The sequence below is a fragment of the Thalassophryne amazonica genome, chromosome 3 (genome assembly GCF_902500255.1).
Source record: "Thalassophryne amazonica chromosome 3, fThaAma1.1, whole genome shotgun sequence".
NCBI lineage: Eukaryota > Metazoa > Chordata > Actinopteri > Batrachoidiformes > Batrachoididae > Thalassophryne > Thalassophryne amazonica.
The window spans coordinates 115,403,477-115,420,939 of NC_047105.1; the positions used below are offsets into that span (position 1 = coordinate 115,403,477).

Genomic DNA, 17,463 nt, shown 5'->3' on the forward strand with positions numbered 1-17,463 from the left:
GATGGTATCATAATAGACTGATGCAAAACTACAATTAGATTCAAAATTCAACATGTTGAGTAATTCGAAGTGTTCATGTGAGGGGGCTGTGTTGTTCTGAAAGGTCCACAATTTGAGCACATTTTTGGAGCAATGGGACATCAGAGCTGACACCCAATGAGATGGATGGGATTGTTGCATTACATACTTCTATTAATGTTCCGAGAAAAACAGAATGGTACAATGTAATAGTTTCACCCTTAAGACATACCAATGATAATTATTATAACCTTATCAGCGTATGACCCTGTTTAAGATTACAGCTGTATGGTGGCTTGTCCTTTACCTACTACAACCCCAAATGAGAAAAAGTTGGGACATATGGAAAAATGCAAAAATAAATACATAAATAGGCAGGACAGTGGCTTAGTGGTTAGCACTGTTGCCTCACTGCAAGAAGGTCCCAGGTGATCCTTTGTGTGTAGAGTTTGCATGTTCTCCCTGTGCTCGTGTTGGTTACCTCAGGTGCTCCAGCTTCCTCTCACTTCCAAAGACATGTAGGTTAGATGAATTGGTGGCTAAATTGATCATAGGTGAGCGTGCAAGTGTGAATGTGTTTGTCTCTATGTGGCTCCACAATACACTCACATTCAGCCTCACATCGTATGACTAGAAAATTAATAAATGATTGCGAGTGAGTGTGTGAATGTGTTTGTCAGTCTCTATATGACCCTGCGATAAACTTGCAGCCTGTCCAGTGTGTACCCCACTTATTGCCCAATGACAGCTGGGGTAGGTTCCAGCTTCCCTATGACCTTGGATCAGGATAAGCAGGTACAGAAAATGAATGAATGAATGAATCAATGAAAATTTTTAAAAACAGTTGATGTTAACATTTACTTTGACTTATAATTCATTGCAGACAGATTTGACATTTTAGGGTTGATCAGGATGGACAACACATTTTATGTTTCGTGTAGTCAGCATAATTTCATGTTAATATTAGGGCTGGGCAAGTTAATGCATTATTTTCGCACTAACGCATTAATTCATTAATGCTGACAATTTTTTTTTATCTCACGTTAACGCTGTTTTTTTTTGTTTTGTTTTTTTTTATCAGCGGAGTACTTTAAATATCACCTAAATACAGCACAAACAGCTGATACCAGCAAATCATGCAACGAAACACACTACGGCCCGAGGCTTCAGCAGACTATGTTAGATGCAGCATGTGGGAGAACTATTGATAAACAAAGGCAAGAGAAGCTCGCAAATGCGACAGTAAAATGGATTGCGACAGACCACAGGCCGATTAATGTGAAAAACGCCTGTCTGTAACTGGAACACCATTTGAAAAAATCCGAATGGGGTCAGCCGACTTACCGCGATGGCCAGCCAATACAGAACCTGCTAGAATGTCGTGGATGTGGCAGGAATGAGCCGGAATGCATCTAACTGCCCCGAGGATATCCCAAGTGGGGGCCAAATGCAACACGGATGGCATCCGAATGTCCCAAGTGGTCCTGGAATGCAATACAAATGCAACTGGACTGTCCAGAGTGACCCCCAAATGCAACACTAATCAGACCAGAATGTTCAGAGTTGCCCCCAAATGCAACACGAATGAGGCCACAGCGACTCGACTGGGCCTCGATTGTGGTTGGACCACATTGACTGCAACACCAGATGAGAAGGTGGGTCACTGGCGTGCAAATCAGTGTCTGTACTGATGACTGTATGATCCTGTGCTACACAGCAATACAGCAAAAACAGCGAAAACCAGGTATCTGAGCCATCCAATGTCGCCATGTCACCAAGAAAACAAGCAGTGAAGGTGAAGCATGTCAGCAAGGCCCAGCTGAGCCATTCCCTGACCCGCAACAGAGATGACCACGACCGCCACAGGCAGAAGCTGGGTCAACACCATCCCCTCCTGGACTTCCACCACGTACAGCCGCCTAGGTCCTGGAGCCAATACCGTACCACACTGGTGACACAGACATTGTGTGTATCTGCTGCAAATCCTGATTTATCCGCAAACCATCAATGAAGATTTACGCAAACTGAATATCCGCCAACCGTTAATCATGTTGCTGCAAACCGTGAATAAAATATCCCACAAAACGAAAGTGCAAAATGAAATTATCATGCATGATATATTTTCCTTTCTTTCTTTCTTTTCGGTGTCACTATAACCGGTGAGACAGGGAGGTGAGGACTCCGACGGCGCAGATCACCCTCTATTCACCCCTTAGGGGAGGTGATGGTCTAGTGGTTAAGCGTTGGGCTTGACAACATTACAAAGTTTTAAATGCATTTGTGTCCCAACTTTTTTTGGAAGGTAATGCAGGTCTTAAATGTAGGAATGGATGTATATTAAAAAAATTAAGTTAACCAGAATAAGTATTGAAATATCTTGGGTTCATACTGTATGCAATGAACTAAAAGTCAAAGAAAATTTAAGAAAAAGTGCATTTTCTCCCATAGTTACAGGATTTATGATGTTAGTTATAAGAATATGTAATTACTCAAATTTGTGATATGAATAATTTTTAATATAAGACATACAGTTGTATGTAAAGGTTTGGGCACCCTCGATGATTTCCATGATTTTCCTTTACAAATCATTTGTAAAGGAAATTTCAGCAATTTCAGTTAAATATATCATATAGCAAACAAACACAGTGATATCTGAGAAGTGAAATGAAGTCTCGAGGATTTACAGAAAGTGTGCAATAATTCTTTAAATAAAATTAAGCAGGTGCATAAATTTGGGCACCCCAACAGAAAAAAAAAAAACAATATTTAGTAGATCCTCATTTTGCAGAAATAACAGTGTTGTATGGGCCGCGGAAGAGGAGGTACTACTGGCCCACAACCAAAGGGCGCCCTGCCTGAAGTGTGGGCTTCAGGCACGAGAGGGCGCTGCCGCCTCACAGGAACAGCCGGGGGTGACAGCTGTCACTCATCAACTATGACAGCTGTCACCAATCACCAGGTCATCAACCACCCTACAAAAGCCGGACGACATCACCACTGCGTCGCCGAGATATCGTCTACCTTTAAGGTAATACCTCAGCCGTGATTGTGCCGTGCGCACATTACTTTTCTATTCTGTGATATTGTTTCAGGAGACTACTCACTGTTGTCGTCTGGCGGAGTGCGGAGTGGTGACAAAGTGAAGGGCGTTCACTTGTCACACCGAACTGCAGAGACAACCGGAGTTGAACTGTGTTGTAGGTGGAGGTGTTGTTCCCACCTGGAAAGAAACACTTGCTGACTATTTACTGGGTGTGTTTTCATACACTCATTACTTCTGTTCTTCTGCTTCCTGCCCGCAGTACCAGATCCGACAGTCGGAGACGGTGACCACCTGGGGGCTCAGGACTTGGCGGCTCCAGTATCCTTCAGGTTCGGTGGCAGCGGAAATCGTGTGGGATCCGGTTCTACTCGGGACAGACATCTCATATCCTCGAGCCTACCCACACATCACCTTGTATATTTTGATTGTGATCCAAAGTCTATGTTTGTCTGTATTCTCGTTGTGCACATTTCACAACAGTAAAGTGTTGTATTTTTGGCTCATCTATTGTCCGTTCATTTACGCCCCCTGTTGTGGGTCCGTGTCACTACACTTTCCCAACAGGATATCTCGGCCAATCGTCATGGATCGCAAGGGGCGTCAACCATCTGTTGGACAGCCAATGGAAGAGCAGGGTGCACATGCATCTGCAGGAAGCGTGATTGGTGAGTTGCAGCAAATCCTCACCGCCTTTACTGCTCGGTTGGATCTAATGACCGAGCAGAACATCATCCTCAATCGCAGGATGGAGGTTCTCACTGCGCAGGTGGAAGCGAGCGCTCAGGGCGCTGCTGCAGCTCCTCCTCCTACTGACCCGGTGCCAAATATAGACATTCCACTGGTCATTCAGCGACCCCCCCCCACCATCCCCTGAAGCATACATAAGTCCCCCAGAGCCGTACGGGGGTTGTGTGGAGACGTGCGCGGACTTTTTAATGCAGTGTTCGCTCGTCTTTTCACAGCGTCCCGTGATGTACGCATCAGACGCCAGTAGGGTGGCTTATGTAATTAATTTGCTTCGAGGTGAGGCACGCGCCTGGGCTACGGCGCTCTGGGAGCAGAATTCACGGCTCCTTACCTCTTATACTGGGTTTGTGAGGGAGTTCAGAACAGTATTTGATCACCCAAACAGAGGCGAGACTGCTTCAACAACGCTGCTGTCAATGAGACAGGGGTGTCGGAGTGCAGCTGAGTATGCGGTCGACTTCCGCATCGCGGCTGCGAGGTCCGGCTGGAATACCGCTGCACTCCGCGCTGCCTTCGTAAACAGACTGTCGTCAGTCCTGAAGGAGCATCTGGTGGCTAAGGATGAGCCGCGGGATTTACTCTAACCGATTAGACAATCGGTTAGAGGAACGCCGTCGGGAGCGAGACGAAGGGCGTGGTCGGATACGCGCTGTCCCTCTCCCTTCCGGGTCCGAAAAGGTACCGCCCTCCCCACGCTCCACTGCCTCAGCGCTCCGTGTGGCGACAGCTCCCCCTGCTGACGATGCTATGGACACGAGCAGGGCTAAAGTCAGAGCCACTAACAGACAAAGGAGACTGGCCCGCGGAGAGTGCTTTATCTGCGGCTCAAGCAAGCATCAGCAGAGAGACTGCCCCAAACGGTTAAACACCAACGCCCGCTCTTAGAAACTGGGCTAAGGGTGGGCCAAGAAATTCACGTGGGACAAACCCGTCTTTCTGCACGACTCCCAGTTACGATCCTGAGTGGGGATCTAACCCTTCAGGCCCCTGCACTGGTGGACACGGGGTCAGAAGGGAATCTGCTGGACAGCAGATGGGCAAGGGAGGTAGGGCTCCCTCTGGTGGCGCTTCCTTCGCCATTGAAGGTGCGGGCGCTAGATGGCACTCTTCTCCCTTTAATCACACACAAGACACTACCTGTGACTCTGGTGGTGTCTGGGAATCATCGGGAGGAGATTGAGTTTTTTGTGACTCCTTCTACCTCCCGCGTGATTCTGGGCTTCCCATGGATGATCAAACACAATCCCCGGATTGATTGGCCGTCTGGGATTGTGGCTCAGTGGAGCGAAACCTGTCACCAGGAATGTCTAGGATCCTCGGTTCCACCTGGTTTGACCGCTAACGAGGAGGGTAAAGTTCCTCCCAATCTTGCGGTGGTGCCTGAGGAGTACCACGATCTCGCTGACGTCTTCAGCAAAGATCTGGCACTCACTCTTCCCCCACACCGTCCGTACGATTGCGCCATTGATTTGATCCCGGGAACTGAGTACCCGTCTAGCCGGCTGTACAACCTCTCACACCCGGAACACGAATCAATGGAGACCTACATCCGGGACTCGTTAGCTGCCGGCTGATCCGGAACTCCACCTCCCCGATGGGTGCAGGTTTGTTTTTTGTGGGCAAGAAAGACGGCGGCCTCCGTCCAAGCATTGACTACAGGGGACTGAACGAGATCACAGTTCGCAACTGGTACCCTCTACCCCTGTTAGATTCGGTGTTCACGCCCCTGCATGGAGCCCAAATATTCACAAAACTTGATCTTAGGAATGCGTACCACCTGGTTCGGATCCGGAAGGGAGAAGAGTGGAAGACGGCATTTAACACCCCATTATGTCACTTTGAGTACCCGGTCATGCCATTCGGCCTCACCAACGCCCCCGTGATGTTTCAAGCTTTGGTAAATGACGTCTTGCGGGACTTCCTGCACCGATTCATCTTCGTATACCTAGACGATATTCTCATCTTTTCCCCGGATCCTGAGACCCATGTCCAGCATGTACGTCAGGTCCTGCAGCGGTTGTTGGAGAACCGGCTGTTTGTGAAGGGCAAGAAGTGCGAGTTCCACCGCACTTCTTTGTCCTTCCTGGGGTTTATAATCTCCTCCAACGCCGTCGCCCCTGATCCGGCCAAGGTTGCGGTGGTGAGAGACTGGCCCCAACCGACAAGCCATAGGAAGCTGCAACAGCTCCTCGGCTTTGCGAATTTCTACAGGAGGTTCATTAAGGGCTACAGTCAGGTAGTTAGCCCCCTGACAGCTCTGACCTCCTCCAAAGTACCATTTACCTGGTCGGATCGGTGCGAGGCCGCGTTTAGGGAGTTGAAACGCCGGTTTTCGACTGCACCAGTTCTGGTGCAGCCCGATCCTAGCTGCCAGTTTGTGGTAGAAGTGGATGCCTCGGACTCAGGGATAGGAGCCGTGCTGTCCCAGAGCGGGGAGTCCGATCAGATTCTCCATCCTTGTGCCTATTTTTCACGCAGGTTGACCCCAGCTGAGCGGAACTATGACGTGGGCAGTCGGGAACTCCTCAAGGTGAAAGAGGCTCTTGAGGAGTGGAGACATCTGTTAGAGGGAGCCGCGGTACCATTTACAGTTTTCACGGACCACCGGAACCTGGAGTATATCAGGACCTCCAAGCGGCTGAACCCCAGGCAAGCCCGCTGGTCATTGTTCTTCGGGCGTTTTGACTTCCAGGATCACCTACCGCCCCGGGACCAAGAACCAAAGATCGGATGCCCTGTCCCGGGTTCACGAAGTCGAAGTCAAAACCGAGCTGTCAGATCCGCCGGAATCCATCCTACCTGAGTCCACTGTCGTGGCCACCCTCACCTGGGATGTGGAGAAGACCGTCCGGGAAGCCCTGGCACGGAACCCAGACCCGGGGACGGGCCCAAGGAACAAACTTTACGTCCCACCAGAAGCCAGAGCTGCAGTTCTGGACTTCTGTCACGGTTCCAAGCTCTCCTCTCATCCACGGGTGCGAAGGACCGTGGCAGTGGTCCGGCAGCGCTTCTGGTGGGTGTCCATGGAAGCCGACGTTCGGGACTATGTCCAGGCTTGTACCACCTGCGCCAGGGGTAAAGCTGACCATCAATGGGCACAGGGACTCCTCCAGCCGTTACCTGTGCCCCATCGCCCCTGGTCCCACATCAGCCTTGACTTCGTCACGGGCCTCCCGCCATCCCAGGGCATGACTACCATCCTCACGATAGTGGACCGGTTCTCCAAGGCGGCCCACTTCGTGGCCCTCCCGAAGCTCCCTACGGCCCAGGAGACAGCAGACCTCCTGGTCCACCACGTCGTGCGTCTGCATGGGATACCTACTGACATTGTCTCCGACCGTGAGCCTCTCGTCCGGGTATCACCCGCAGACCAACGGACAGGCAGAACGGGCCAACCAAGAACTGGAACAAACCCTACGCTGTGTGATGTCTGCGCACCCGACGGCCTGGAGTGAACATCTGGCTTGGATCGAGTACACGCATAACAGCCAGGTGTCCTCTGCCACCGGCCTCTCCCCGTTTGAGATGTGTCTGGGGTACCAGCCCCCATTATTTCCCGTGGTGAAGGGAGAGGTCGGTGTGCCCTCGGTCCAGGCCCACCTGCGGAGATGCCGTCGGGTGTGGCGCACTGCCCATTCTGCCCTGTTGAAAGCCCGGATGAGGGCTAAAGCCCATGCAGATCGCCGGCGTTCCCCGGCCCCTGCATACCAGCCCGGGCAGGAGGTATGGCTATCCACGAAAGACGTTCCTGTGCAAGTGGATTCGCCAAAACTCAAGGACAGATACATTGGACCGTTCAAGAGCCTTAAAGTCCTCAGTCCTGCCGCAGTGAAGCTCCAGCTCCCAGCTTCACTGCGGATCCACTCAGTTTTTCATGTTTCCAGGGTTAAACCATATCACACCTCACCCCTCTGTGCTCCTGTACCGGCACCGCCTCCTGCCCGGATCATCGACGGGGAGCCGGCTTGGACTGTGCGTCGGCTCCTGGACGTCCGCCGGAAGGGCCAGGGTTTCCAGTATTTGGTGGACTGGGAGGGATATGGACCTGAAGAACGCTCCTGGGTGAAGAGGAGCTTCATCCTGGACCCGGCCCTCCTGGCCGATTTCTACCACCGTCATCACGATAAGCCTGGTCGGGCGCCAGGAGGCGCCCGTTGGGGGGGGGGGGGGGGGGGTCCTGTTGTGTGGGCCGCAGAAGAGGTACTGCTGGCCCACAACCAAAGGGCGCCCTGCCTCAAGTGTGGGCTTCAAGCACGAGAGGGTGCTGCCGCCTCACAGGAACAGCCGGGGGTGACAGCTGTCACTCATCAACTATGACAGCTGTCACCAATCACCAGGTCATCAACCACCCTACAAAAGCCGGATGACATCACCACCGTGTCGCCGAGATATCGTCTACCTTTAAGGTATTACCTCAGCCGTGATTGTGCCGTGCGCACATTAGGTGGAGGTGTTGTTCACACCTGGAAACACTTGCTATTTACTGGGTGTGTTTTCACACACTCATTACTTCTGTTCTTCTGCTTCCTGCCCGCAGTACCAGATCCGACAGTCGGAGACGGTGACCACCTGGGGGCTCAGGACTTGGCGGCTCCAGTATCCTTCGGGTTCGGTGGCAGCGGAAATCGTGTGGGATCCGTTTCTACTCGGGACGGACGTCTCCTATCCTCGAGCCTACCCACACATCACCTTGTATATTTTGATTGTGATCCAAAGTCTATGTTTGTCTGTATTCTCGTTGTGCACATTTCACAACAGTAAAGTGTTGTATTTTTGGCTCATCTATTGTCCGTTCATTTACGCCCCCTGTTGTGGGTCCGTGTCACTACACTTTCCCAACAAACAGCCTCTAAACACTTCCTATAGCTTCCAATGAGAGTCTGGATTCTGGTTGAAGGTATTTTGGACCATTCATCTTTACAAAACATCTCCAGTTCAATCAGGTCTGTTGGTTTCCGAGCATGGACAGCCCACTTAAAATCACACCACAGATTTTCAATAATATTCAGGTCCAGCCCCGGTGTAACTTCAATTTTGACACTGATTGATAAACATTATTCTCAAGAATCTGCTGATATTGACTGGAATCCATGTGACCCTCAATTTTAAGATTTCCAGTACCTACACTGGCCACACAGCCATACAGCATGATGGAACCACCTCCAAATTTTATTGTAGGTAGCAAGTGTTTTTCTTGGAACGCTGAGTTCTTTTTCAGCCATGCATACCACCCACTGTTATGTCCAAATAACTCAATTTTATTTTCATCAGTTCACAGCACCTTATTCCAAAATGAAGCTGGCTTGTCCAAATGTGCTTTAGTATACCTCAAGCGACTCTGTTTGTGGCATGTACGCAGAAAAGGCTTCCTTTGCATTACAGGTTCATACAGCATCTCTTTGTGCAAAGTGCGCTGTATAGTTCAATGATGCACAGAGACACTATCTGCAGCAAGATCATGCTGTAGGTCTTTGGAGCAGGTCTGTGGGTCAACTATGACTGTTCTCACCATCCTTGACTTCAGCTTACCTGAGATTTTTCTTGTCCTGCCACTTCGGGCCTTAACTATTACTGTGCCTGCGGTCTCCCATTTCCTCACTATGTTCCTCACAGTGAAAACTGACAGCTGAAATCTCTGAGATAGCTTTTTGTATCCTTCCCCTAAACCATGATGTTGAACAGTCTTTGTTTTCAGGTCATTTGAGAGTTGTTTAGAGGCTTCCATGTTGCCACTCATTAGAAGAAATGCAAAGAGGAGAAACATTTGCAAATGGCCACCTTAAATACCCTTTCTCGTGATTGGATTCACCTGTGTAAGGAGGTCAAGGGTCAGTGAGCTTACCAAACCAATTTTGTGTTCCAATAATTAGTGCTAAATATATTCAAATCAATAAAATGACAAGGGTGCCCGAATTTATGCACCTGCCTAATTTTGTTTAAATAATTATTACACACTTTCTGTAAATACTATAAACTTCATTTCACTTCTCAAATATCAGTGTGTTCGTCTGCTGTATGATATATTTAACTGAAATTTGTGATCCAGACAACCAACAATAAAAGGAAAATCATGAAACTTATCAGGGATGCCCAAACTTACAGTAGTGTTCAGAACAATAGTAGTGCTATGTGACTAAAAAGATTAATCCAGGTTTTGAGTATATTTGCTATTACATGGGAAACAAGGTACCAGTAGATTCAGTAGATTCTCACAAATCCAGCAAGACCAAGCATTCATGATATGCACACTCTTAAGGCTATGAAATTGGGCTATTAGTAAAAAAAAGTAGAAAAGGGGGTGTTCACAATAATAGTAGTGTGGCATTCAGTCAGTGAATTTGTCAGTTTTGTGGAACAAACAGGTGTAAATCAGGTGTCCCCTATTTAAGGATGAAGCCAGCACCTGTTGAACATGCTTTTCTCTTTGAAAGCCTAAGGAAAATGGGACGTTCAAGACATTGTTCAGAAGAACAGCGTAGTTTGATTAAAAAGTTGATTGGAAAGGGGAAAACTTATACGCAGGTGCAAAAAAATTATAGGCTGTTCATCTACAGTGATCTCCAATGCTTTAAAATGGACAAAAAAACCAGAGACATGTGGAAGAAAACAGAAAACCCCCATCAAAATGGATAGAAGAATAACCAGAATGGTAAACGCTCACCCATTGATCAGCTCCAGGATGATCAAAGACAGTCTGGAGTTACCTGTAAGTGCTGTGACAGAAGACACCTATGTGAAGCTAATTTATTTGCAAGAATCCCCCGCAAAGTCGCTCTGTTAAATAAAAGACGTGCAGAAAAGATTACAATTTGCCAAAGAACACATCAACTGGCCTAAAGAGAAATGGAGGAATATTTTGTGGACTGATGTGAGTAAAATTATTCTTTTTGGGTCCAAGGGCCGCAGACAGTTTGTGAGACGACCCCCAAACTCTGAATTCAAGCCACAGTTCACAGTGAAGACAGTGAAGCATGGTGGTGCAAGCATCATGATATGGGCATGTTTCTCCTACTATGGTGTTGGGCCTATATATTGCATACCAGGTATCATGGATTAGTTTGGATGTCAAAATACTTGAAGAGGTCATGTTGCCTTATGCTGAAGAGGACATTCAACAAGACAGTGACCCCAAGCACACTAGTAAATGAGCAAAATCTTGGTTCCAAACCAACAAAATTAATGCCTCGCAGATGTGAAGAAATCATGAAAAACTGTGGTTATACAACTAAATACTAGTTTAGTGATTCACAGGATTGCTGAAAAAGCAGTTTGAACATAATAGTTTTGAGTTTGTAGCATCAACAGCAGATGCTACTATTATTGTGAACAACCCCCTTTTCTACTTTTTTTTTTACTAATAGCCCAATTTCATAGCCTTAAGAGTGTGCATATCATGAATGCTTGGTCTTGTTGGATTTGTGAGAATCTACTGAATCTAGTGGTACCTTGTTTCCCATGTAACAATAAGAAATATACTCAAAACTTGGATTAATCTTTTTAGTCACATAGCACTACTATTATTCTGAACACTACTGTATGCATACAACTGTAAATAATTTATTGTAAACCTCTGGCTTTTGTTAAAGCGTTAACCTTTCACTTTGTGTTAGTTTCTTTAAAAGCCACATGCAAAGTTCTGGAAATCTATATTTCCTTGAACGCTGTTCTGGTTCTAGGGCATTTCCCCCCGGTCATCCCCCCCACCAGCACCCTGGGTCCTTTTATCTTTGCATTGGTTGCTGTTGGCCTTCCGTTTTTTTTTTGTTGTTGTTGTTTTGTTTTGTTTTTTTCAAATTCAAAACATATTACACCATTTGCTATTTTTAATGTGCTTAATGTGGTGAACACATTTGTAACTGTTTAAAAAGGTAATTATTTGTAATGTTTATGTTGTAATACGTAGCTTGGTAAAACAGTGGCATGTTCATTCCTTGTGTGCAGCTGTAAATTTTAATAGATTTAACATGTCATTATAATCGTTCAGATGAGCTACGCTCTGATGCGGTGTGCTGACACAATCACTTGCACTCACGCGCAGTGTTTTTTAATTGTGCAATGTTCACTTGAAGTTCACATCATTAATGCGTGATGGAGATTTTGATTATTTCAAAATTTTCTTTGCGCACATGTAAGAAGCCGCACACAGTTTCTAACGGTTTCCAACTAGGTTCAGGTGAGTTTACTCTCGTGCACGGCAGAATGTGTGCAAGTGCGCGGATCAAAATTGTGCATGTGTCATGGCACCTTTACTTTGTAGCAGTTCAGTGCTGATTGTGATTGCTTTAATTAAACAGAAGGAGGGGGGGATGACTGGAGTTGGAAAGGGCTGGGGGCGGGGTGATGTCCAAGGGGGAAATACCCTGATACCTGCTGTTATATATAATGCCAGAATCGTCGGTGTATGTTTCCCAAATTGGTCTGTGTCCATTTATTTCATACCTCATTTGGTTACACATTTCTCCCGATATATCCCCTGCTGGTGAGAACATACACTGTGTGATGTCAGAGTGGGGAACACCCATTCTTGATTGCTTTCATTCACAACAACGGAGGACTCAAACAGTGACTTGCAAAGCTTTTTATCACATATTTCTCTTATAATAATGAAATGGACCAAATTGAGGAGATTTTAGCTGTGAAGAATCTAGGTGGTGTACGGCCTTACAGGTTCAACCAAGAATGGTCAGAAGAAGAAGATTCAGATGAGGAATTGGACCAAAGCAACAGTGACAGTGAATGTGGTGAGGAAGCCAGGTGCTTGGAAGATCTGTACTGGTCGGAAATTTGGTTGTGTAACCACAATTGTAATAGGTAACACACCTGACCCCGGGCCTTTGAAGTTTCACGTTGAAATAGCTGTCTGAAGAAATGAAGCCTCTGATAAACTCCATGTACAATATGTGACTTAAAACAATTTTACTATATCGTGTGACATGTCCACTGAGAAAGAAAACAAACAAACAAAAAAAAGTGTTTGATTGACATGATTTAAATATGTACATTGACTGCACAAGATCAGAATGTGTACAAATACCTGTACGTTTGGGTAAATGCTGGGGGTGGTGTCCGTCTTCAGCTCCATGTCATACTGCATCTTGTTTATGTAGCTGTCCTCAGTGAAATGGCAACTACATATGGCAGTTGTTTGCATTTGTGGGGGGGGGGGGAGACCATCCCAGTCCTTTTGTGTATTCTTGACAAATTGTGCTCATCAGTCTTGTTGCTTCTTGTTTGCGGGAAATCCAGGCAGACCTACTTTTCGCCGACTGTTAATACCTGAAGAGTGTGCGCTAACTTAAATTCCTAAAGTGACCATTCACTGCCACTTATGACTTTTATTGAACACAGACCTTCCAAATAGTCACAAAATGCATTGATTCACAATGGTTTGAGTCAATTTTCCAATTTTACTGCGTGTGGCCTTTAAGAATGTCTCTATGCTGAGGAGACACCCATATCAGGGTCTGTGTGGGACGTCATGGCTGTGCACAATGGATGCACAGCTCGTGAATCCGCTCTTAAGATGCCTAAACAACAAACAAACAAAAAAAACAATTTCAAATTTCAGACGTTGAATTTGTGCTCCATCCACAGCATTTAAACAAACTAGTGAATAATAATGCTGTGTTCTGCCGGTGGAATGGAGAGAACTTTGTCCACAGCTGTCCGTGTGGGTTCATCACAGCTGATGTGATCTGTGTTTCTAAAGTGCAGAAAACATGTATGCACAGTTTTCTGTCTGTGTGCATTCCACCAGCCGAAAGCAGCATAATTAGTCATGAGTTTGCTTAAACACATTACAGCGACATTGAAATCGTACATAACTATTTAGACTAAACAGAGATGCGGTAATGTCTGGTCAGTCCCGATGCCAGACACAGATATGCAGAGGTGCCTTGCACTGCTCTGAGGGGGACACAGTTTTTAGGCCAAAAGTGTAAAGTCCTATTTAATCCCCCCCCCCCCAAAAAATATTTTGAACTGTTAATATGCAATTAGAACGTAGTTGGGAAACGAAGGAGTAATCTTCTCATGTCTGACTCACATGAACAAACCACAGGGCTGTAGCGCAAGTGCAGGCTAAATGCATGTGAGTGCAGTTTAAATGCACCTCTAATATTGGGCTACTCATACACCTCCTTTATGCACTAAATGCAAGTATAGACATTCTCTAGAGACTGTTTATTAATGTTACCAGCAGGAAACAACTCATACCCAACGTCGAACGTGCTGCTCTCTTAGTCGGGCTTCTAGCATCCAAGCTACCCTGGATCAAGTGTGCTAGTGCTGCCACTATACAGGGTTACCTGTATAGACCATTGTAAGTGGCATCTGTTTGGACACACACTACAACAGAGGGAGTGACAGAGAGAACAGTGCCAGGTACAAAGTAGTTATGAGATTCTCTGTATCAGAACTCTGGCCGAGAGAGGAAAAAGTGGTGAAAGAGAACTTAACATTGAATGTGCTGCTCTCTTAGCAAGGGCTTTCAGCAACCAAGGTGGCCTGGGCATTGCCCATAAAGGATCCTAATATTCAAGGGAAATTCCATTTGAACTATACTGAAGTAACTGCACAACATCCCCCTATAAGACTGGAGGTACAATGCAAGAAGCAGGCAATAATGTGAAGGCAGAATTCAACCACTGGACTGAAAAGCACCACCACCACCAGAATTTGAGAATAACCAAAAGCATGTACCTTTGGCATGAATCTCTGCAACTTGACAGATGTGAGTACCAGGCCTGACACAGAAGACGTACATGTCAGTACCATCGTTCCAGCACCCTGATACTAGAAGCAGAACTGAGCAGCTGTAATGGAGGCCCCAATACAAAAAGAACGAGGAGTGAAATGTTTATCAGAAGGCCCACATTTAGCTAGCACCAAGGAAGAACGTTTGGTGAACCATGGACGAGACATGGGATGGCCCAGGCATGTTAAGAAGAGCGAAGCACTCCGTACAAGTTAGGACAAACACCAACATAACCCACCATAGCAACATAAGAGCAGACCACTGACATTGTATTTGCAGTAATGATGGTGGAACATCCACCTGACATCAGTTTTAGATTGGGTAAGAAAGAAAATGGAGAAAGCGGTGGAAAACTACAAAATTAAAATTATTAGTGGGGCAAAGTCAAAGTAGTGGAATCAACACAACAGACCAAGAAAGCAGTAACACAGCAGCTTGACCGTGCACAGAGAGAAAGAGCTGAGTCTCAGCAAGGAAATCAGTTGAAGTACATCTAAAGTGACTGGGTACCATAAATCTGGGATGTGAAGAGACGTTCTCACAACAGCTGAAGAGTGCTGGTACACTGGAGAGAGGAGACCAGGGGTGTCAGCATGTTCAAGTGCTTACTTTAAGATTTCTATTAGAGATATGTTTATGGTTGTTGCTGTAATGAAGAACCTGTGTGAGAAACAGCTCCTGCTTTTCTACTGTTCTACCACTGAGAGCATCCTTGTGCATGGCATGACTGTGTGGTACAATGGATACTCTGCAGCGGACAAAAAACAAACAAAAAAACAATGCAGAGAGTGATTAACACAGCTCAAAAGATCATCAGCTGTTCTCTTCTCTGGAGGAATTGCCAAATCTGGGCTGCACTCTAAAGGGCCTTTCACACTGAACGCGTCAGAAGCATCAAAAATTGGTCTAAAAAAGCATTAGTTTCAATGAGACGCGTTGCTTTTTAGACATGTCAGAAGCGTCGCGTCAAAAGCCGAGCTAAAACAACGCTTCTGACAGGAGCGCACATTGCCGCTTGTCGGCAAGCTGATGCAGTCACAAAGTTCAATCTAATCCAACTTTCGACACTCTGAGCTGTGACGTACCTTCGCATTGTCCAATACGAATGACATGTCGGGCCAAAACACGGAAGACTAGTGGCAGAAACCACTGATCTCTACAAAATGGATCGCTGTAGAAACCACTGATCTCTACAAAATGGATCGCTGTAGAAACCACTGATCTCTACAAAATGGATCGGTGCAGAAACCACTGATCTGTACAAAACATTGACATGTGACAGGACTGCTCATTTATAGAGCAGTTTTCTGCAGAATAATCATTGGAAATGTTTTTTGTTGTTGTTTGTTACCTCAACATTTCTGATTACTGTTAAAAAAAAGTTTAGAACACTTGTAATTAAAATAGCCAAATAAATCAATAAATGATTCTTTAGAAACCTTAAAGTTATTTTAGATTAGATCATTTCTTGTTTAACATAAGGAACCTTGGACATTTATTTTTAGACAAATAAAATAACATGGAAACTTGTACATTTTCTTTTAAGTCTGGTAGATTATTTATATCTCATTCAACCAGAAAAACAGACACTAAATAAATACAAATGTTTATTATAAATGCAACAGGAAATAATTTAACAATGACTGCAGTGTGATTGTAAAGTTGGATTTCTGTGACATAAACCACATGATGAATTATTTTATATATGTAGTCATTTCAACTTGTAATTTTGTCAAAATATGTAATTGCCTTTAATACTGTTATCAGGACAGAGTCATTTCTAAAATATAAATTTGAACACAATAAGTGGAGAGCTTCTACCTGTGCAAATGTCTTTTGACTTTGATTCATGGACATTTTAATGATCTGTTCATTTATTGTTAAAATATAAAATGAAACAGCTTTTTAAAAATAATAAATAGTTGCTGTTGAAAGAACCTTTTATTTAGAAGCAGGTGATGTTATGCTGAATTCTTGGGACCAGATGAAGGTCTCTTCTGCAGCTTTGAACTCTGGTGGTGTTGCTGAAGAGCAGAGATGTTTTCTTTTGACTGGACTTCGTGGTGTTCAGCTCATCAATGGAAGTTTGGTTGTCTGCACAGCAAATGTTCCTGATTGGGACAAATAAATATTTCTTTAAATATAAAGAAACAATAAACAGTTTATATAAAAAAAAAAAAAAAAAAAAAGATGGGGAAAAAAAACACCCGAAAAAAAAAAGTTATATAAGTTGAGCTTTTGTAATGTCTGAAAAAAGCTGTAGCTTTATTTGGTAAAAATGAAAAAGACTGAACCATTTACAAATTAAAGCGTTCACTCAGATCAACTGTGCTAAAGGCTACACTAACGTTAGCCGATCAATAAACCTTCACAGCAGTGCAAATGTCACATTTTATTTTAATATTATTCTCACCTCGAAAAGCTGCAGAACTAAACTCTGTTGGGCAAACTGGGACTTCGCATATATCCAAAAAGTGGGAGATTTCGGACTGAGTGGGTTTGCTCCATCACCCCTGGCTGCCTGCCTCGGTCTGCCCAGGAATGATGCCTGAACCCTGGCTTCTCCGTGCGGGTTGGCTCGCTGTCGTGGTTCGATCAATATCCCACCAAGTCGTCAGTCCTCCCTCGGTCGGCGTCACTCCGATAAGTAGCTGAAAAAAAAAAAGCTTCTCCCAGCAGGGTGATGGGAGAATCGTTCTACTGCTGTTTTTTAAAGCTTTTTGTGTTTCAGGCGACCCAAATTCAAGATGGCGATCGCTGAACTTTTTCAGGTTGTGGAAACAGCCAGAGTGTGACATAGTTGCAATCTCTGCTGCCTTGCCGCTTCCGAAGCGACGCATTGGAAACGCATCAGCCTGGCGTTACGACACGATGGGAAGCGTTAAAGCGTCGCGCTGAG

At 45.6% G+C, this 17,463-nt stretch overlaps 2 protein-coding genes across 3 annotated transcripts in view; both read right to left on the reverse strand.

Moving 5' to 3' along the window:
- LOC117507475 overlaps window positions 1–17,463 on the reverse strand; it is a 203,474-nt gene that overhangs the window by 25,056 nt on the left and 160,955 nt on the right. The gene's annotated exons all lie outside the window — the stretch shown is intronic.
- The window catches only part of LOC117507473, a 153,431-nt gene that overhangs the window by 24,963 nt on the left and 111,005 nt on the right, over window positions 1–17,463 (reverse strand). The gene's annotated exons all lie outside the window — the stretch shown is intronic.